We start from the raw sequence: 24,224 nt of genomic DNA, 5'->3' as shown, positions 1-24,224 counted from the left end.
AAATATGTGACATTTTGGGCAGAGGCAAATCGTCTTTCCGACCTTTTAAAATGGACAAGGCTTTGTGCAAACACTTGAAAAGAACCGATTCAGTGAATGATGGCCTTGCCACATGCTGTGTTAAAAGTAGTAATTTTAAAGCTGAAGTGTGTAATTTCTGGGCCTCTATGGACAGCAAATAGAATTGAACAAAAAATGATTGTTGTCAATCAGGTTTTCCAAAAACTCCCCCACCTGCCATTAGTTGAAAAAACAGATAATCCTGCCCCAAACTCATGCTATTGGTTGCAGACTGATCTCACAGTAAAATCTGAAACAGTAGGTTGACTTTTCTTAAGCTGAAATCAGTCTTTGCTTACAGAAATGCAAAACACTGCCATCAGTGGCCAAAGCGGTTACTGTTGTTGGGCGTATGAGCACGTGTGAGCTCCATTTTCCAGGTGAACTCGTCGTCACTAATTATGCAAAAAATTTATTACTTATAGTTGTCTCTGCATTTTGAGATAGGATAGGAGAAATTATTTTAACAGGAAAAAAAATCCATAATTCATGTTCAGTGGACTAGACTTCCAGCAAACTCTTGAAAGGAAACTAATGGATTCAGTGGATGATGAACTCGCCACTTGCTTCTGTAAAAAGGTTAAGAAGTGCCAAACTTTTGAAAAAAAATTAATAAATAAGAAAATAAAAAATAAAGTTAAAGAAAGGTCAGAACTGCCATAAGGTTTTAAATGAAAAACATGTTTTTATTCAAACTACTTTAAAGGGATTTCAAATCCACCTTTCTTCCTCTAATGGATGATGGACAAAGTACAGCCCTTTAACCCTACTAAGAGCTCCAGGCCACATTTCTTCCACATTTTCAATGCCAATGTTCTGCCATGGGAAGATAAGAGCCTCAAACCCAGTCACAGAGTCTCCAGTAGAAAACTCTGGGAGCTGCTGGAGCCAAGCTTCCAAGAACCAGACACAACCTTTCCATCTATTAAACCAGTTACAAATGCTTGTTAAAATCATAGGTCAACAGATCCGAACAACCATCCCCCCACTGTGATATTCTTTAGAAGCACAATATGGAGTTGTCTGACTGTAAACAGCTTCAGACTGAGAGGGAAACAAATCAGTCTGAACCTTAATATTCCAAGAGGCCCTACTCTATTATTGTTCTTTTCAAGTCAAAGCTAATAACTCTAGAGTGCAGAGAAAGAGGGAGGATGGCAACAGAGGTAGGGGCTGCATTACTTGCCTGACCCAGTTAGAATAATTGATTTCATGTGTCAACTGAGTCAGGTTAAGTTGAGCAGTAATTCCAAGGAAGCAGAATGGAATTAATCAGGCTTCAACCCTGAGCCGCAGACATGCAGGGAGACCTCTGGCTGAAAATGCACAGCTAAAGACAGGGACATTCACGTTATTGATTAAACCGTACCTGAATTGCAGCATTTCACCTAAGGTGGGTTTCTCTCATCCATCAGATAAGAATAATAAAAAAATAATTCTTCACAGATAGAATGTAAAGGAATTGTTAAAGTAATTAAGGTCCTTTAGGAATAAAAGCAAAAAAATGTAGCCATCAAAGGCTTGGAATACTCTTTTCTATTTTCTCTCATTTAGAGAATGATCTACCTTCATTGTCTGGAAAATCCTGATTATCCTTTCTCTTGGCACTCTGAAATTATTCATATGAGTGCAGAGGTGTCATACACCTATCTTTTGGAGGGGGCACGGGCACCAGTGGCAGTCCTGACTTTCTTGGAACCCTAGGTAAGATTGGGCATGACCAAAGACAAAAATATAATAAAAATTATTATGATGCACTAGCTCAGTGGTACAGTTTACGTTTAGAGTGCAAGTGAACCCGGGTTAGCACAAAGAATGTAAATAATTCACTTTATGTCCCTACAGATAAGCCGAAATGGGCTCTGTTAAATCCCTTCTGCTGTATGTCTGTCTGCTCATTCACAGCAAGTGTTCACCAAACGGAAGGGAAAATGCAAATTATTCAGATTCATTTGGCAAATCCAGTGCAACTCTAACATCTATAAATATCCTTTCCAACAGAAAAGCCTTTAAAATAAATAAATAAATAAATCATTGTCACCTGTATTCGACTCCATTTGAAGTGTGTTGAAGGTCATTCACCTAGAAATCATGTCTATTATTACTAAAAGCCTTATAAAGCTTGCATTAGAGCAATTTCTCACATACTGTACATAGGGTCCTGGCAACCAAATATATTAACTTGTGTAAATCAACCACTCAGATGTGTGAATCTATAATAATTTCTGTTTTACATGCACACCAGGTGTTTAACCATTTTCTTAATTCAGATGTCACTTTGCTCAATGGGAACTAGTGAAAAGAAAAAATTGTAGCCGAGGGTCATTTCTCCGAAAGGTTCTTTATCTTGTGTTACTGTGCACTTTGAAACACAAGCATTGCAATATTCTGTAGTGCTAGGGCTATCAATCTTGAGATATTAAGACCTCTCATATTTTCTCCACATTAAAAAAATCATCAAAATGACCACATTACCAACGAAAGACAAGGAGGACTATTAGTGCCACAATTATAAGGAACATTAGAAAGGAATCAATTATAAATGTATTAATTCAAAATAAAAATATAAATAAATAATTTTCAAATGGAAAAATAAGTAGACATACTTTGAACTATGTGTGAACCATTTAATGGCATTTTAACTCAATTAGTAAATAAAAGCATTTGACAAATGCTTTTTTTTTATGCAATTTAAAAGTTAAAAAATTGTGAATGTAAAAAATTTTTAAACATCACTTAAATATTTTTAATTGTACAAAAATAATCTTGAGTGTGTTTTCTTATTTCAATTTGACAAGTGATTCATTTATAATCTAAATTTTCCAAATTGATTCCTTCATGTTTTTTCTTTTCTTTTTTTTTCCCAAGAGTGGCATTTTAGTTTTCCAGAAAGACAGTCCTGACACCAGTGCATGGCCTCTTCTCATCACCCACATCTCCTGTGATGTTTTGCCTTAGAAAAAGCCCTTTGGTATAATTCTTGCTGAAGGCAACTTTGTCAAGCTGATTTTAAGGCAATGAATTGCATAAACAGCATGTAATATTTCCCAATTTTGTTACTCCAAATATGCTTGGTCTTAATTTAGTTAGAAAAGATTAATTTCCTTAAGTAAATTATTTGATGTGAAAGGCTCAGTTAAGATCAATTAGAGCAGTAATTATATTAATTTGGGTCTGTAACTAGTGGAAAATAATTATTTATTTGATCTAAAAGGGTTAGTTCATCTTCCTTTTGTGTTCTAAGAAAGAAAGTCACACAGATTTTGGAACAACATACTTAGAGTGAGTAAATGATGACAGAATTTTCATTTTGGAGTGAACTATCCTTTTAAGTGTGCACTAATACTGGTGTTATGGCATAGAGGTTAAATATATCAGCTAGTAACTGAAAGGTTGTAGATTAATTGCCCACTAGGGATGATCAATAAATGCGTTGTGCTTGTCACCATTATGCCCTTGAGCAAGGCACTTAACCCCAGGTTACTCCAGGTTTACTGTCTGTGTACTGCAAGTTGCTCTGGATAAAAGCGCAAGCTAAATGACAAAGTAGTAAATAATAATAGCAACCAGAATTGATGAAGACCAACACTATACTGGGACTAATCATTTTCGTGTAATGGCAAGTGGCACAGAGTCAGACAACAGCAAATTGAAGCTTCACACTGTGTTTCAGATGTTTTATTTCAATAAAAGACATTTAAACCAAATTATTGGTTATATGATTATATCACATCCTTTATGTTGTATCAACATTGATTAAAGTCTTAAGAGGCATAAGCTAAATGCTGTTTGGGATTGGGTTGAGCAAAATGTTATGTTTAACCAATAGAATTAAAGCCAATGCATGAATTGGGCCAATAGTTGTCAAGATTTAGGGGTAGGTTAAGTTTAAGGGCAGCGAATCCAGTTTGAAATAATAGGTGTGACCATTTCATCTAGAAGTAATCCATAAGAGAAATGCAAATGTAACTCAGGTGTAACAGACAATTTAAGGGGATTACTTACCATGGCAATAAAATGGCCATAACACGGAAGGAATCGTCAGTCACTATACATCCAAAATGGTATATAAATCTGATATCTTTGGAATTTGACACTCCCGGCCAGTTATTTTCTGAATATGTCCAAAATTCAGCGGTGTATACAGGAGTCTACTGGTCCAGATACAGCTCTTTTCATAAGTTACTTTTCATAACATGCTATAGAACCGACACCATATTCCATAAAACCAGTTCTGATTTACATATGAAGACCCTCAAGGGGGAATTCACTAAGAATGAACTGCACCCACAGGTCTTCATTGTTTCAGCTTGATTCAAGGAAATGTTCACCTAAAAAGGAAAATTCTTTCATCATTTATTCACCCCCATGCCATGCCAAATATGTATGTATTTCCTTCTTCTGCAGAACACAAATTAAGATTTTTAGAAGAATATCTCAGCTCTGAACATCCATACAATGCAAGTGAATGGTGACCAAAGCATTGAAGCTCATAAGCAAAAAAAAAAAAAAAAACAGCATAAAAGTAATCCATAAGACTCCAGTGGTTAAATCTCAGAAGTGACCCAAAAGATTCTGGGTGAGAACAGACCAAAATATAACTATTTTTCACTGTACATCTTGCCATTACAGTCTCTAGGCACAATCATGACATCAAGCTTGATTACACTTCCTAGTGCTTGACACATGCTCAGAACACTAGATGACTCTAGGAAGTGTAATCGAGCTTGAAATCATGATCACCAAGGAGACTGCTGATGACAAGCAGTTGGCAATGACAATACTATTTATATTTCTTTAATGTACATTTTTCTTTAATATTACTCGTGTTTTTTAAATATGTTTAGTGAATCTGTCCCTCACTCTCACTTTTTGATGTACCAAAAAGGTCTAGATTCATGGTGAGATTCAGCATAAAGGCTCAAGCACAAACAACACATGAGATGAGCACTCTTTTTATCCTACCGCATTCCTCAAAATACTCTGGTATAAACTACAAAGACAGGCAAGGGCACAGACTGCATAATTCTGAAATCAATATATAAATCACATGGCAAAGAAAGAAACGACACCAAGAGATGAAAAGACAGAGACAGAGCTGACACAGACAAGATAAGGAATCCACTTGAAAATTAAAGGAATAGTTCACCCAAAAATGAACATTTGCTGATAATTTACTCAGGCCATCCAAGATGTATCTGAGTTTCTTTCTTCTTCAAAACAGAATTTAAGACTTTTAGGATTTCATTTCAGGCCTCCTCTTTTAAATAATGCAAGTGAACGTACTCCATTTTTTGACGGTCCACAATGCATATTTAGTGTGCATCAAATCCACACAACTCCAATCCACACAACTCCAGTCGACAAATAAAGTTCTTCTGAACCCAAACTATTGATTATTTTTAGAAACAAAACAATAGTTATATACTTTTAACAACAAATGTTAGCTTCCGTACATCTCTGTGACATGCGCTCATGAGAGAGATGACATAAGCTCGTTGGTAAGGTCACGCGTCACGTGGAGGAGGAGTCAGGAAGTGCGTCATTGTTTACAAGAGGAGCGCTGTGTAAACATTTTATTGTCTTTGTGTAGATTTGTATTTGTATAAGTGTATTGTTCAAAATAGTCATTTGGCGTGTGTATCCTGGATGCTTCAACCTACAGAAACCCCAAAGACAATGCACGCCGGGATAAACATAAACTTTTCATCAATTGCCTATACATGATCATGAGCGATTGAAGTTCTGACTTATCACGCTGAACCTGGATATCAGTACACCCCTACATTCTCTCAAATATTGGAGGGTGTGCAGTGAATATTTTACCCGGGGATTCAGACCATCAAAAGAAACAAAGGGTCGATATCTGAATTCATTGGCTGTGCCCGTGCTGTTTATCCAGCAAACTCAGGTATGCGTGAAAACTTTGTCATTGTCATGCCTCCCTCGGGCTCTGCACCTCTCTCAGCGCTCCGCTCCTCATCACCCAATTTCTAATTCACCGCACCTGCACTCAATTCACTCCCTTCAGTTTGTGAAGCTTCTCTTCTGTGAGATATCACCTGTACCATTGATCTCACTGTGTATATCCTGTGAATCTCAGAATGCTCTCGCACTTGGTTTCACTAACTACAACTTGTGTGGCTTGAATTCCTGACAGTCATATAGCCTATATATTTCTGCTAAAGAAAAAGCACAAGTAGATAACGCAACGGCATTGCTCCGAAATAAAGGATGGTTGTTTACTGCGGTAATTGTTTTATTTATTTTTTATTTTTTATTATTATTTGGAAATTATTTTTTATTTTATATTGTTTTGAAATTGTTTTGGACTGTTTTGGTTTGTGAACGGCACTTGGTCTGTGCTCTTTGCAAGTTTCTCTTGTAAACAATGACACGCTTCCTGCCTCCTCCTCCACGTGTGACCTTACCAACGAGCTACATTCACTTACATTGTTTAAAGGAGGAGGCCTGAAATGAAATCCTAAAAAATCTTAAATTCTATTTTGATGAAGAAAGAAACTCAGATACGTCTTGGATGGCCTGAGTGTGAGTAAATTATCAGCAAATTTTCATTTTTGGGTGAACTATTCCTTTAACTGAGAAGAGTTCACTTATGTGTATTAATGGCACCAGACTTGTTACAGTTTGCACAATTATTCTGAACTAGCACTTAAGTAGATGTCCATGTATGCCATAAAGTGATGGAGTAAATCTGAGCATTGCTAAGCAATTATAAACTTTTTTCTGGTAAACTTAGTTCTCTGCTTTGGAACTGCTTATAAATAAAATGCTGCTTCAAAGCTGTAATGCCATTGTCATGACACTCAGAATGCAGTCAGCTGCACAGAAAAATCAACATACTATTTTTGAAATTGCTTACTATCATACTATGCTTACTATTTCTGCCGTATCTCTATACATAATCTTTGTGCAGTGTAAAGGTGACTATAAATGGTATAGGCCTATGAAAAGAAAACCAGACTAATCACAATTCAATGTTTAAGTAGATGCAACGACTGTTCACAAATTCCGCTGAGTCATATGGCTTTGGAACAACAATGACATTGAGTGAGTAAATTTTTTTTTTTTTTTTAATTATAACATTAGGGATTTAGAACAATCACAGAATTGTAGGGGTTGGTTGAGCCAAAAGCCGCTTTTCCACTGGATGGATGAATGGATGGATGGACAGACAGACTTATATAGCGGTTTTCACTTTTTGAGTGTACTCTTAGAAGATCATACACACTTTACATTATGTACAGGGGACTCTCCTCAAGTGCAGTGCCAGTACACTCACCACACACCAGCTGCTGCTGGAGAGGAGAGAGTAGAGAGATACAGCCAATTAATGGATTTGGATTATTAGGAGGCCAAGACTGATAAGGTCCAATGGGGAGAATTTGGCCAGGACCCCGGGGTTATACACCTACTCTTTACAATAAGTGCCCTGGGTTTTTTAATGATCACAGAGAGTCAGGACCTCGGTTTAATGCCTCATCCAAAGATGGTGCCTTTTTTGACAGTACAGTGTCTCCGTCACTGTACTGGGGAGTTAGGACCCACACAGACCACAGGGTGAGCACCTTCTGTTAGCCTCACTAACACCTCTTCCAGCAGCAACCTTATTCTTCCCTAGGAGGTCTCCCATCAAGGTAATGACCAGGCTCAACCCTGCTTAGCTTCGGTAGGTAACCAGGTGAGAGCTACAGGATATCAGGCTGCTGGCACAAATTGTGCCAGCTGTTGCGAAACTATGCCACACTGTGCTGATCCAGGCCAGTTTGCATGGTTACAGTTTCTTTTTCCACTGTGGTGCTTAAGTGTAGGTAACAAATACATCAGTTGGCGACAGCGTAAGAGATAAACATTGGAGCGAGTACGCTATGGAGGATGGTCGCATATTCCACTTTTTAGGTCTGCCTTTTCCCCTAGTTTTCTGTTTGCTTCCACTAGGCATTAAAATGACCCACTGCACCTTTAATTATAAAGAGTGACTATTTGCACTAGGTCCAAATAGTGTTAGATGCTATTTACACCCCTAATTAAATACTAACATACAGTATAGGGGCATCACTACAGCATGTTTATTGTGTTTATTTAGAGTCCCACAGACATCCTACACCAACCCCTTCCCCCAAACCTAACCCTAACCTTATCTTACAAAAATGATTCATGGTTTTACTACAGTGACCATAGTATCACAATGTAACTCTAACCACACAATTAAACATGGTTACTATATAAACACCACATTACAGCGTGGAGACAGGAAACAGAATTGGAAAAACATGGGCAAAAGGGGGAGTCAAACCCATGTCATCCGCAAGAGAAAAACACATCCACAGCATCTGAATACATGCACCACGCCACTGAAGTGACACTTGGGGGTACAATTTCAGTGTTTCCACCAGACTAATTGAGTTCAAACAGCTGCGCTGTGTGGCAGGTGCTATTTACACTTAGTGCAAAGAAGATGCTTTGGTTGCTATTTACACTTCGTGTAAATAACTACTATTGCTATTTGAACTTTGTGCAAATAGCCTCTGCCTTAATTATATCAACATGTAATAATCTGTGCAACATGACCACAGTCATTTAAAAAGTAATCAGAGAGACATAATACAATTTTTGTGTGGTCACCTTAACTAAGAGAACTAAGATCTAAGAACTAAGAACTAACTGAGAACTAAGGTCACCTCACTGTGTTGCTAGAGCTAAAGACATGTGCTGGGCAATAGTTGCAAGATCACATGAACAGAATTATTAACATCAATCACAGTCTTTTATCTAGACACTGGTAGAGCTCTGACAGATGAAGAGGATGATAATGAGAGCCACATAGCCCTGGCTGGCAATAAGTGAAAAGCGCACCACAGCTTATAAAGTACAAGATAAAACCAGAGGCTGCCAAGATGTCTAACAGTTGCTGTGAGTCTCCACGGCTGCAGAAAACACTCAAGGTCAAAACATGAGAGTGCAAAGATCTACAACTGGTGGGAGAGATTAGGTGCATAATACCAAAGGGTTCAAACATTAGTTGTAACATACAACAGAAAATAATATCATAAAAAAAATATATATATATATATTTAAAAAAATGCTGTTAATGGGTCTGTTCCAAAACCTAGTGAGGAATCTGCAGTATGTATAATATACAACACTTAATTCCATCTAATTAAATATTGACTATTCTACCCAATATTTTTTCCATGCTATGCATTTTGTGTGTAGATGGAATAAAATATAGCATTGTTACCTTAGCGACATGCTAACAACAAACTTACATATTGAAATCAATTCAAAAATATTTTAATTTATATTTTAAATGTATATTATATCTTACATAATAAGATGGAAATATTTATAAATATCTCCATCTAATTAATTATTGACTATTTTACCCAATATTTTGTTCCATGCTATGTAGACGCTATACAGTGGCAACTCAGAGATTCTACTCGGAGCTGTTCACGTCCTCGGACCTCGAAAGTTGTTATTGAAGACATGACTGCTTTTTACAAGTCGGAATCTCGTAATTACGGTAATTCCAACATGACTTGAAGATGTTGGTGCAGTGTTCCAAATCGGCTATTCAGAAGTTTCCTTTTCAGTTAGAATGCTGAAGGCTGGTCTGGGATACTTGTCTGCTGGTCAGGCTGGGAGACCAGTTAAATAATAATAGGGTTGTTCAATAAGAACAGGATTTATCTGTAAATTGCATTTATTGAATTGCTTCATATGAGCATCAATGGGCTAAATGTGCACCTTTGGAGAATACAGGACATTCAGCAAATAATCATAGCACGACTCTACAGTTTTGAAATCTACAGTATTGACTGGAACATGAAGAATCTTTCAAGATTTTCTTAGAGCATTATTTTGGAAATTAAGAAAAAAAATCAATTGCACAAAATGAGAAAATGACAAAGGCGGCTACTTCTAGAAATTATTTTGAAAATCTCCATGCAGTATGTATTTTTTAAATGTGGTTCTGCATTCAGAAAATTATACGACTTCGACATGCCTACAGAGAACACCTTCTTTAAACATATCCAGTTTTATACTAGTGTAACGTGAGCCAGCTGTTACAAGATAGCTGTGCGGTATGTGTAAACCTCACTCCCCTGGGGCCGGATTCACGAAATGTTCTTAAAAAGAAATTTCTTCTTAACTACCATTTTCTTCTTAATTTGTAACTTAAGAAAATTTAAGAATATTTTGTATTCCCAAATAAACTTCTTAAAGTTTTTATCTTTTTTCTTAAGATTGTTCTTAAGCATTCAAATTCTCGATTTTTTTTTTCTTAAATAGCGTCATAAATAAAATCTTAAAGTTAGGATAACCTCACAGTTGTCTTCAATTCTAAAAGGTAAGATGTTTAATGAATTTACTGCGTTTATCATGTCGAGTCTGAAGTCGCAATGGGCTGTTTACGTAGAAATTTTATTTTAGACCAAAAAAACGTTTTTGACTGTTATGTGTTTAATTATATTTTTATTTTCAGCTTGTAAACCATGTAAATGTCATCACCAAATTCAAACAATAAATGTTTGAAGCTTATTAATGTGGTGACCAATCATGCTAATTCAAACGGATGTTCTGCATATAGGTCTCTCCGCAATCTTTAGAGTTCACAGAAACATAATAATTATAACATTAGAGAGTTGAGACTTTCTTTTTCACCCCCTCATCCACATCCCTATCGAAGTTGGCCACAGCGGAGACAGCCTCTGCCACCCTTTCCCATTTACCCGCCTCGTAATTTCCGACGTGATATTATTATCAAGCTTCCCAAGGAGAACTTTTTCCTTGCAGTAATTTCCTCAGCTCTTGTCTACTGAAGTTTTTGTTTCTTTTCTTTTCCTCCATGTCAAATTAAAAGTTATCAAATGGTTAACAGCAAGTAAATTCTCCTATGACGGGTAGTGTCGTGAAACTAACACATCTCATGCAGTTTACATTCAAAAAAATGATTGCGAGGTGCTTGCTACTTAAAAACTGGTGTTGTGGTGGTGTAGTGGGCTAAAGCACATAACTTTGGGGACTGAAGGTTGTTGGTTCAATCCCCACAGCCACCACCATTGTGTCCTTGAGCAAGGCACTTATCTCCAGGTTGCTCCGGGGGGATTGTCCCTGTAATAGGTGCACTGTAAGTTGCTTTGAATAAAAGCGTCTGCTAAATGCATAAATGTAAATGTAAAAAAAAGAAAAAAAAGGTTAATAGATAAATATATTGTTACGTTTTACCAGTGTTGAAGTACTGAATTTGTTGTAGGCCATTAGACAAGGCAAGCCCATGAGCAGGCTGATCAGACAATGTCAAAGCCTGTCTTTTTATTCTTAAAGGTGTCATGAATTGGATTTTTATTTTATTTTATTTTATTTTATAATGATCCTTGAGGTCCACTTATAATGTTAGTGTGATTTTTTCATTAAAAGTAGTCATAATTTAGGAAAAATTGGTCATTTTCTATCTAGATTTTGTGCCTCTGATTTTTGGGGCGTGTGTTCTTGAAGACTTCAGTGTAAACACCCACTGCTGTGATTGGGTAACATCTTTGCATGTGGATAAGTGTAAACGCCCCCGCCATTACGCGCCTGTGGGGTTGTTTTGAAAACTTCGGATGGTTAAAAAAATGACAACCGGAGGAATTCATCCATATATGTTTGAGCCAGAGTCTGATCCCGAATTAACCCCCTACACAAACACCACAGATACTGCAGTCTGTGACAGTGTGGTAAGTAATCACTGCAATTTACTTGTTTATTTGTGTAACAGGTATTACTTTTATTCTTGTTTAAACCAAGACGCGACACAACGGTGTGTATCATGTTACATAGTTAGGGCATTTTTCAACGGTGAAACATTTCCGTGTTTTACAAATGCTGAGTAACGCATGACAGTACCAAATAAAGTGTAAATACATGGTGCTATCACATTTATAACTGTGAAAGGATACACTTACTGTGCAACATGTAAACGTATACATGATACATTCACCGGTATTTGTCGCAATGTCGTTCGTCATATAATCATCTTTTATCATATATTCAGTTTAGTGACAAACGCATATGTTGTTCATTTCAATGAGTCATGTTTTCATTAAAAAGGAAAGAGATTGTCTAAATATACTGATATCAATACTCTTTAGGTGCATCTGTGGCAATTGTGCCATCATGCCAGAAGAACAAGAAAATATATGCTGCTTAGAGATCCCTGTGCATTAAAACTAATACACGAGCATCTAAAATCACTAGGATCAAAATCAAATACTCAGTACACATCTAACAGTCTGTAACATACGAAGCAAAACAATTAACATGGATCGGTGTTTGTTGCGACATCACTGTCGGGTCCAATGTAGTTGGCACTGCATCAACTTTTAATTTAAGTCTCTCTGCAAAGCCTGCTTCGAACTGTGTCTTGTTTGTGAAAGAAACTTCGGTAAAATGAAGCGAGCAAACAAACACGTTCTTACCGACATGATCCGGGACTTCATTAAAAATAAACGTCAGCCACTCTTTCTTAAAGTTGGGATCCTTACGAAGCAAATGCAAGCGATCTAGTTTCCCACAACCTGGCACTGCAACGTTTTCACATCTTCGTGGCCATCGTGACACCTCCTGTTGCTCCAAAAATAATCTCACCGCTCTAATCTAACCGCAAGACCGGTGGGCGGGCCTAAGCAGTGTCGATGATAAAGTAGGCATTGATCTGTTTATGAAGGGGCTGGCCTGTGCTGATGTAATGCCTCAATATGACGTATTAGTGAGGAGGAAGTAGAGGACAAGCCATTTTGGCACCTTGGTTTCAATAAAGCCTTTTTTTGGACTAACGAAGAATTTTCGGTTCTGAAATTTACAGTATGTTTTTATAGTGCTATGAACTCATATGTCAAGATATCATGGCAAGTTTGATTTTCCAATTCATGACCCCTTTAAGATGTTTTTAAGAAAATCTTTGAGAATTTCTTAAGAATTTTTCAAGAACTGCACTTAGGAACGTTCTTACTAACTTCTTATAATTTATCCTAAGATCTTTCTTAATTTTTTTTCTTAAGAACATTTTCATGAATCCGGCCCCTGGCCACAAGAGGTGCACTAGCAACTGATGCTAGAGGCTGTAGCCTTTTGCCTCCTCGTTAACGCGCCCGCCTCCCATGCCGGCTGATGCTGGTTCGAATCCTGCTAGGAGCAGGTCGAGCAGGACCAGTTACACAGTCAACAACACTGAAGTTATCAAGTCTCTTACAAAATTTAATTAGAGTATGACAGAAAGAAAAAAGAGATAACAAAAACAAAATATAACAAAGACAAAACAAACAAAATAAATAAATGAATAAATAAAAAATAAATTTTGCAGTCATGGGTCCTTTTCGTCCTCTGCTCTCATTTAGTATCTTTCAAACACCGTCAGAAAATGCCGACCTTGTAAGGAAATATTTCTTTGACCTTGATACTGGGAGAGAGGAAAAAATCATTAGCCTAAATTCCATGATCCATGTCTATTATCCAAGCTTAAGCATGTACTGCTTTTCAAACCATGTTTCCAACCTGTTTCACAAAGAGAAACCAAGGTATATTGAATGATGTCCTGGCTCACAAAACAAAAGAAGAGAGACCAAGCCAGGCCATCTAAAAAGAACACAGGGTCGGAAGAGAGATGAAAGCAACAGTGGGTGGTGATGGGTTTCTTTATCTTGACACTGCAATAAAGAAACGAGAATTCCATAGGCAATAAGTGATCTGATTTTCTGACAGCATATAACCTGTGTCAAAAGGTAGTAAAAGACCATGCAGCACTAAACACTTTGGCATTGAGAGAACAGCCAGTAACAGGCTGATTGCTGTCTGATAATAGGTGTCAAATGTACAGGCCTCTTGTAGTTCAACCAATTATATTTATGCACTATTTATAACATTCCAGGACATGGTATATCCTACACTTAAAAGCATTGGGGAAGATCTTCTGTATATCGGTGTTTCATTTAAAGTAATAGATCACTCAAACATGGAAATTCTCTCGTCATTTACTCACCCTCATGCCATTCCAGGTGTGTGTGAGTTCTGCTGAAGGCAATCAAATATTTTTAGAAGTATTTCTCAGCTCTGTAGGTCCATACAATGTAAGTAAATGGGTGCCAAAATTCGGAAGCTCCAAAATCCACATAAGGACAGAATAAAAGTACTCCAGACAACTCTGGTGGTTAAATCCACATATTCTGAAGCGATATGATAGGTGTGGGTGAGAAACAGATCAACAGATCTCCTCAGTCAATTTCCACTTTACTTTCACTTTCTCATCCTTCTTGCATATCACCCCCTAATGGGTAGGGAGGAGAATTTATGACAAAAAATGACTTAAATATTGATCTGTTTCTCACCCACACCTATCATATTGTGTCTGAACACATAGATTTAGCCACTGGAGTCATATGGATTACTTTTATGCTCCCTTTATTTGGATTTTGGAGTTTCAAAATGTTGGCACCCATTCACTTGCATTGTGAGGACCAACAGGGATTAAATATTCTTCTAAAAATCCTAATTTGTGTTCTGCAGAAGAAAGTCATACACATCTGAGATGGCATGAGGGTGAGTAAATGATTAGAGAATTTTTATTTTTGGGTGAACTATACCTTTAAAGGGACAGTTCACCCAAAAATGAAAATTCAGTCATCATTTACTTACCCTCATGTTTATCCAAACCTGTATGACTTGCTTTCCTCTGTGGAGTAAAAAAAGAGACAACAGACCAAGTGACACCCTCAATCAACATTTGCTTCAATTGCATCTTTTTTTCCATACAATGAAAGTGAATGTGACTGAGGCTGTCATTATTATGGAATTAGGGACTGCAAGAATGAGGATAGTTCCTAACATTCTTTCTAACATCTCCTTTTGTTCCACAGAAGACAGAAAGTCATACTGGTTTGAAACAATTTGATGGTGAGTAAATAATGACAATTTTCATTTTTGGGTAAACTATCCCTTTTAAGCTCACACAATTCATAAACCCTTTACAGATTGTGTTTCACACAAAAAAAATTTTTTTTACTTCAACTTGACCTTAATCAAACACTAAAATGGCGTGCTTGCTTATGCAAAAGGCTCAATTTAAAAAGGCACTTTCAAAAATGTAAATTAGAACCTCTCTGGCAACAAGTGTACATCTCAGCACTGTGAACCAATCAGCGGTGCTTTTATGGAATCTGGCCTTTTATTGTTAGCATGACATCAGACATGATAATGGATTCACTGGTTATTAAAAATTATGTGGCACTGAAAAGGCACTCAGGTAAAATCACAGTGCCATGTGAATTATGCAGAGTCGGGTTAAGAGAGGTGATAAAATGACTGGAAATTTCATGTTCTTCTAGAGATACCTGTACATGGTTGCTAATAATGTGAATTGTTCCATTTTAGGAACCAGTTTCATGCACTGAAAAGCACCTGCCTTAAGACGACTATCTGTATGGACACATTAAACATGCTGTAAAATGATTAAATAGGATAGAAATTAGCCTATGACTCGAAACAATCTAAATCAATATATAACATAAAATTGGATGGACTAAGCTGCCATGCATCACAATAATGGCATCTAAAGGTGCACCCATCATCTCTATAATGCATTAAAACAGTGAAGGTAAATTACTTCGTGTTGACATCTCAAGACCGGGCATCAACAGCTGCATAAAATTGGTGCAAATCCTGTTCCACTGGTGTTGTCAATGGTGAAAAATAAATCCCATTGGGTTTAATGACAATGATTTTATGGATCTAGCTGGGTAACAACCTGGCACATACTGATTAGGGCAACCACAAAAACAACTTTAAATCAAGTTAATTATACTTAAAAACCAAGGGTTTTGTTTAAAAAAAATGTAGAGATCTTGGAATTGCAATGGGAACGATACTGCAAATTTAAAATAATATATAGTAGGCTACTTATTCTTTTTAAAGAACTTCTTTAGAAAACTAAACTCTAATGGGAGCTTCATTAATGTGACCGCAGACAGGCACTGGATGGTAAAAAAAATATAATCTGTTAATCTAGATGTTTCATAAAATTTAAGGATCAGTTCACTCCAAAATGAAAAATTCTATCATCATTTACTCACCTTCATTTTGTTCCAAACATGTATAATCTTATTCCGTGAAACACAAAAGAAGATTTTTGGTAGAATGTTTGGGACTGACAGCCTTAGTCACCATTAATTTTCATAGTATGGAGAGAAAAAAAAAGATTCATGAAAGTAAATGATGACTCAGGGTGCAAAAAACAATTACATTGGAACAACATGAGGGTGAGTAAATGACAGAAATTTCATTTTTGGATGACCTAACCCTTTCATTTAAAAACTCCAGTTATTTTTATATGGCAAATAATAAATACTGCTATTAGTGGAAAAAAGGGAACCATTGTATTTTTATTCACAGCAATAAGGTCAAACGCAGACTGTTGGCGAAGTTGCTCTTTGGGAAATGTCAGCAAAACATCACTTGTCAATTTAGGTGGAAAGTACATGGAAGAAAGGTTTACAAACTAATTTACAAACTACCAGGTGCTCTCGTTTAACTCCAACACACAGAGAGGAAGTGTATGTATGTTTCCATCTTTATAAAAAACAAATAAAATGATTATCAGTCAAATTAAAAGTTTTTTTAGACACAGTATTTTAAGGGACAAAAGGTGCAGAATAAACAGTCCCTAGTGGTTAGCAATCTCAAAGTAGTATAAATCCTGAACTTCCAAACAGTGGGGCACCTATAGCCTCCGATGTAATAAGATTTTCCTCCCTTGAGCAATGTCTTATGGCCTCCAAAAGTTCAGAGGTACAACCAAGTGCTGGAGGTCAGGAAATTCAAACCTCCATAGTCATTTGATAAGAGCCACAACAAAATTAGAACACTTCTGTGGCCATAATGATCACCAAAAATACATCCAGTTTTTCCTCAGGGGTGCATTTCCTCTGAGGTCGTTAAACGTAACAACCTTATTAAGACATGATGGATTTATAGAAAAAAATGCAATGAAAACAAATGTGTCACAGAGTCTGCAATTTCCAATGTTCAGTGGAAAATCGAAATGGAAAAAATTAAAGGGTGAGTTAATCCAATTTTCTGAAAATACAAGAGAAAAGCTAAAACCACACATTTAAAGCGATAGTTAACCCAATATGAAATGAAAATTTCGAGGGATCTCAATCATGATTTACTCAACCTCCTGGCATCCCAGATATGTGCATGACTTTCTTTCTTCTGCAGAACACAAATGAAGATTTTTAGAAGAATATTTCAGCTCTGTAGGTCCATACAATGCAAGTAAATGGGTGCCAATTTCTTGAAGCTCCAAAATCTACATTAAGGCAGCATAAAACTAATCCATTTGACTCCAGTGGTTAAATCCATGTGTTCAGACATAATATGATAGTTGTGGGTGAGAAACAGATCAATATTTAAGTCATTTTTTATCATAAATTCTCCTCCCTGCCCAGTAGGGGATGACAGGTATGTAGGATGTGAATCACCAAAAAAGAAGAAGAAGAATGCGAAAGTGAAATTAAAGTGGAGATTGACAGAGCAGGGAGAATTTATTGTAAAAAAAAAAATGAATTAAATATTAATCTGTTTCTCAGCCACACCTATCATATCGCTTCAGAAGATATGGATTTAACCACCAGAGTCGTCTGGATTACTTTTATGTTGCCCTTATGTTAATCTTGGAGCTTAAAAATGTTGGCACTCATTCACTTGCATTGTATGGACCTACAGAGCTGAGATATTCTTCTAAAAATCTTCGATTGTGTTCAGCAGAAGAAAGTCATACACATCTGGGATGGCATGAGGGTGAGTAAATGATGAATGAGATGAAATGAGAATTTTCATTTTTGGGTTAACTATTCCTTTAATAATAACTAGGATGATAGTTTCTGCAATTCATGCAAATTTGCACTTCTAACATTTTGTTTTTCTCCATTCTGGATTTGATCAAGTCATTGTAGTTGTAAAAAAGTATGATGGAGTAAAAATGTATGCCACTCATGACAGTGCCATTATATTCAAACAATTCACTGTCTGTACCAGTAATGAGGTCACTGGATGTTTGCCTCATTTTTCTCAATGCATGCTCTCATTCGCAATTATTTAGAGTTTCAGGGTTTTTCCTGGGTCAGAAATGGTCTTTGGTGGTGGCTGATGTACACAGTCATCATCCACAATTGTGAAGTTAGTTTACAGCATAATTTCAATTAATTAATATTTTATGTAATTACGTATGTGCAGGCAGTTGCTTTTCTTTTTTTTTTTTTTTTTTTTACATTGGATAGTTGGAGAGCTATTTTGGTCATCTAAGCATTTAGAACCTTTTGATTTCTACTGTTTTTGTTTTTATTTTAATTAGGCTAAAATTTTACACGAGTATGTGAACGCATGCGCTTCCATCTACACAAGTTCATTTTTTGTGCGTTTCAAAATGTGTCAGACCGCAATTCATAACATAACGCAAGTATCCATTGCATTCTAAACAGACATAGTGTGAACTGTCCGCTTCTAGTTATCTCTTTCAACTGAACTACTGTCTTGCATATGCTAAGACTATATGCACACAGAGAATTTTTTTTCTTTATTAATTGATAAAATCAAGTGTAGAGTTATGTCATGAATAGTAGTGGGTTTGACAAGTTGAATACTCAAGTACGATATTACTGCTAAAAGCATCTGCTAAGCATTACATCATGAAAGAGAGGGAAGGACAGGAGAGAAGAGCACCCAAGAAATAATCAATTTGTGATGCAATTACAAATGTTGTTGTTTTATATTAAAAGATGTGTTAGGCCAATTAACAGATCTTTAATTTGATCCTTTTTCTCATGATTTTTAATATGCCACTCTGACTGCAAGGCTTATGTGTGTGTTTATGCAGTGGTGGTGGTTAAAAAGTTTAAGGTTGCTCTGAGGTGGGGTAGAGCAGGCTTAATTTAGACTGCTTTTATGCTGCATTGCGTCTTTACACAGAATTTTAAGCAGGCACAGAGCAGGATTAACTTGTGTAAAGATGCCTTTAGACTTACTTTAGCTAAGTTAGAGTGTGTGTGTGTGTGTGTGTGTGTGTGTCAACATTGATAACCTTCACTTCTTTGAAGCTATGAAACTTGCAAATCAGCAAATCATTGAAAATGAACTGCATGCACACTTTTATAAACTTTGTCCCATTATTGAGCAGATTTTAAAAACAGTGCTTTCAAGCATAAAACATATAGTACTTATCAACTCTTTCATGAAATTTATATCAAAAGGAATATCTCTTGAATAATGATCAAAATCAGGCATTTGTAATTTAAAGGTGCTTTGGAGTCTCATTCAAACATTCAAAATTTAAATAAAATGTGTGTGTGTGTGTGTGTGCGTGCGTGTGTGTGTGTGTGTGTATACATATTATATAAACATGCATTCGTCAGCAATACATCAAATCCAATCAATAGCAAAATATTTTAAATGTTTCAGGCTGAAAGGAAATGTATCATTACACATAAATTTAGGACAACTATATCTCTGGATAATACGTTCCATCACACAAACAAAACACTGCACTGTGGCATATGTACACACACACACACACACACACACACGAGAAAGAGAGCCATGAAAAGTACGTCTTCACGTGAGGGCAAATCAAATAGATCAGAACCATTATATTGCTAAAATGGGCTAAAAATGAGATGAATATATATATATATATATATATATATATATATATTCCATGCTTTATTTCTGTTTATTATTCAAAGGCAAGGATATAACTGCATGTTTATAATTGTGTGTGGGGTTGGAGGTGGGGTGTAACTGCATGTTCTGCTATCATTATCTTACATTAAATTTGGAAATTTGAAATAAAGTTCAAAATATGTACTGTGTTCAAACTGATTTTCGTGTCCTTAAAAAATATATGATAGTGAATTTCAAGCTATTAAAAGCACATTCAAGCTATTAAAAGCACACTGCCTTGCAGCAATTTTTCTTCCACTCATTAAACACACTGACCAAATACATATATCAAAAAGTCACACATCAACACCTCTTGATGCACAAATGACTGAGCAGACAGAGAATGCATGGCAGGAGGAATTCACTGAAGCCCAATATTTGCAGAATATCAGATATGTTTGCAACGGTCGAGGACTTTCTAAGATTCAGTGATCAGTTTGCTTTTCTCAAGACTGTCCTGTAAATCTGCAGGCTCTTACAAAAGGAAAAGGCATTGTAATGCAGATTACAGACTGGAAATGTCCTAGAGAGGTATCCACGGACAGACTGTGCCAGTCCTTCCCAGGGGTGCCACATGGCCAAACAGAGGGATTTCAACAATGAGAAGCTGAACTAACCACAGGGCATCAAACCTTTCTGCAAGCTATAGAAAACAAAACTGTGTATCGGTGGGTGGGTGGGTTGGTGGTTGGATGGAAACCCAGTTTTAAACCAATGGTGCATTTTAAACCAATGGTCCATTGCATCAATACTAGCTTACTTGACAACCGCGACATAGTAGCCTATCAGTCTGGATGTAAACACCAGAACTGTACAGTTGTCTGACGCACCAGTTAATCCATTTTTCCCCGGCATTTTTAAACCTATGAAACGCTAGACATCTCAAACAACACCTAATCCACTTGTTAATATTTCTTCAACCTCAAAGTAGAAGAGCAGAGAGACTTCCCGCCTGGCATTCTTGCATCCATGATGGCAAAATGATGAACCTGCTCGTGCACATTCCATCGTTACGAAACATACAGTGACAGTTCATTTCAATAAACAAACGCCGTTTTCGCCATTCCTTAAAACTGTTTTAGGGAATCTAACAAACAGAAATGAAAAATAAATTGCAGAAACTTTTATACAAGGATGCACTCACTTTTCAGGGCTTGAAGTTTCTTTTCCACAGGGAAGAGATGTACAAAAACAATCCACGATGTTCTCAGTCTTGACTCAAAGCGTTTACTTTCCGAGCGCACTTATCGAAACAACAGGAATCCTTTGCCCGTCCTGAGCAGTGGACTGTCTTCCACACACTCACTCTCTCATAATCCACACACAAACACACACACACACGCCACTGGAAAAGTTTAGTGACGTCAGCCCACTCCGTTAAATGCCACCGCAGGAGTCGCGCCAACCAGCTGGAGGTTTAAAGGGCCAGACTGGGTGATGCGTGCCCCAAGAATGCAAGTGATCGTTTCTCTCCTGTCCGCTATAAATTAACTGCAAAGTCCCAACTCAATCAAACAAACTCCCTATGTCTTACTGCTGCATTTCTTAGATACTGTATAAATATATGTGGTAATTTACATTTTTAATTCAGAATAGACACGACTTTTATTATTTATTTTTGACCAATAATAGGCTATTTAAAAATAAATTATAAAAATTTTATAAAGTTATGTAAAAAAATAAAAAATAAATGTAATATTGCTCTTTGCAGTAACCAACTACAGATGTTAAATGCAAATGTGCAACTGGGCGTCCATTTATTTATTTTATATACATAAATATATATATATATATATATATATATATATATATATATATATATATATATATATATATATATATATGTGTGTGTGTGTGTGTGTATATATATATATATATATATATATATATATATATATATATATATATATATATATATATATATAACTAACGGAGTAATTTATATATATATATATATATATATATATATATATATATATATATATATATATATATATATATATATATATATATATATATATATATATATATATATATATATATATATATATATATATATATATATATATATATATATATATATATATATATATATATATATATATAGTCTGATAAAAAGTCTGATAAAAAGACGTGGTCCTCAAATTACTCCATTAGTTATATATTTTCATGTCAACTTTTTTTTTTTTCTTTTTTTTTTTCTAAATACAAGTATCGTCTAACTTTAACCTGGATCGTTCCCCTAAAAGAAAATTGCCATTTTACTTTTAGAACTGGTAGTAGTATAATGTATAAAATCATGCAATTATGAGTCAGGAGCTTCAGTTAATGTTCACATCAACCATCAGAATGGGGAAGAAAACAAATGTGATCTCAGTGATTTAGGGTGTTTTTGCACTTGGTCCATTTAAGAGGTCTGTGTACGGTTCTCGGGATATTTGGCCCATGGGGCTTTCACACTGGGCACATTTGCTGCGGTCCGATTCCGAGCGCGTTGGTCTGGTTTCACACTCACTTGATTCTATCGAACCCCGGTCCATTTGCGTTCATCTTACGTCATCACAAACACGCATGGAGAACACAACATCATACTTTTTTTTTTGTTGTTGTTTGTTATTTTGGTGCCATTATGCACAGCAGAGTGAACAACAACTAAGTATATGTGCACTTCATGGCGTAACTCATCAGATGTCCAGGGGAAGGCAGCTTGCTGCCTCTGGCAAACAGCGTTTTTTGAGGAGACATCTGATTGCAAGGAATTCATTTGCAACTTTGTTTACACTGCATGCTTACGCTCGTGTCCAAGGTGAAGTTATTACCACTGTCATCTCCTATTATACCCTATATTTATAATTATGGTGGCAGTGTAGTGGACTAAAGCACTGAACTAGTAAGTAGAAGGTTGTTGGTTCAATCCCCACAGCTACCACTGTTGTGTCTTTGAGCAAGGCACTTAACTCCAGGTTGCTCCAGGGGGATTGTCCCTGTTATAAGTGCACTGTAAGTTGCTTTGGATAAAAGTGTCTACCAAATGCATAAACGTAAATGTATTTATAAGATAGATCATATTTATAGTGTTGATTGTACTTGTATGTCATTGTGGTGTCATTACTTTTTTGGGACTTTCAGGTATGAAAAACGCATGCGCAGGTTACGTTACTTCCTGAAGGAGTGCGCACACGAGATTGAGTTGCTTTCTGTTATTCATGCGAATCACGCTACAGTTCCATTGCAACCGATCTCAGACCACCTCCTACGGGTTCGGTACCGCGGTGCGCTCCCCGGTCCGCATGACAGCTTTCACATTACCAATTTTTCATGCGAACCGTGCTCTGTTTCGAACTAAGCTGCCAGTGTGAAAGCACCCATGTGTGAACGCTCCAAACGATCTGACCCCTTTAAAGCGAACCGAGCTGAGACCATCTCGGGAGGTGGTATGAGGACAGTTCGCTTGTAGCCTGTGGTTCGGTTCGCTAATAATGTGCATTGTGAACAAAAAGTGCGCTGGGCTCGCCTGATTTTCCCATTCACATCAGGCATTTGGCCCTAAAAGTTCCCATACTCAGGAATTGATAACACGAGCACGGGAGAGAAGAAGAGCCGCTTGTTTTGCATCTATGGATAAATGATAGAGGGAGAAGCATATTAAAACTATTGTAAACCTCACACGAAACGAACTCAAAAAGGTTTTTTTTTTTTTAGTGTTCTGTGCAAATTAATATTTGAGGGTTTAACCGGACACCTTGAAAGACAGATGAATGGAATATTTATTGTATTCAATGAATGGAAGTAACCCGAGGCTGTCAGTAGATTAAATATAAAAGTGTGATTAATCTTATTGTTTGTCATCAATAAGACTAATTTACTACAATTGAAAATCCAGTGTCCAGCCTTTTTTTTTAATTTAAAAGTACAATGCATGTTGCATTACTTTTCTCTTTCAATGTATATAACAATGTAATAACACAGAATTACATAATATTGATACCAAACATCAATAAGTTTTATTGAACAGACACATTCTTATACTGCTTATTCATTTTTAGAGCATTAAACATGTTTATTCTATCTTATAAGTTAATATGTAGAGCTATTTGTACTCTTAACATTAAATATAACCTTAATAATTACAATAAATACTTGTCAGGCCGGTGCTTTAGCCCATGTCAGCAGCGCAGAAGCCAGATACACTACCAGTAACCATAGGAAAGGCAATAAACCCTACTTGCAATTTTATTAATAAAATCCAAGTAGGTAAAAAACAAAAATATAATCCAAAAGAGAAGTAGGGCAACGAGTAATCATATATATCCACAGAAATAATCCAACAGAGAAAAAATATAATCCACAGAGAGAACTTGCATTGAAAAATCCACAGGGCAAAAATA

General features: G+C 36.3%; 1 protein-coding gene across 1 annotated transcript in view; it reads right to left on the bottom strand.

The window, feature by feature from the left end:
- LOC127447919 (PTB domain-containing engulfment adapter protein 1) overlaps positions 1–21,264 on the bottom strand; it is an 89,243-nt gene extending 67,979 nt beyond the window's left edge. Inside the window, exon 1 of the mRNA XM_051710127.1 lies at positions 20,981–21,264. The gene's annotated coding sequence lies outside the window, so the exon portion shown is untranslated. The remainder of the gene's footprint in view (positions 1–20,980) is intronic.
- Positions 21,265–24,224: the final 2,960 nt, after the last annotated feature.

The sequence above is a fragment of the Myxocyprinus asiaticus genome, chromosome 11 (genome assembly GCF_019703515.2).
Source record: "Myxocyprinus asiaticus isolate MX2 ecotype Aquarium Trade chromosome 11, UBuf_Myxa_2, whole genome shotgun sequence".
NCBI classification, from domain to species: domain Eukaryota; kingdom Metazoa; phylum Chordata; class Actinopteri; order Cypriniformes; family Catostomidae; genus Myxocyprinus; species Myxocyprinus asiaticus.
The sequence above is the reverse complement of the archived record's forward strand: the minus strand, read 5'-3'. Positions and strand labels throughout refer to the sequence as shown.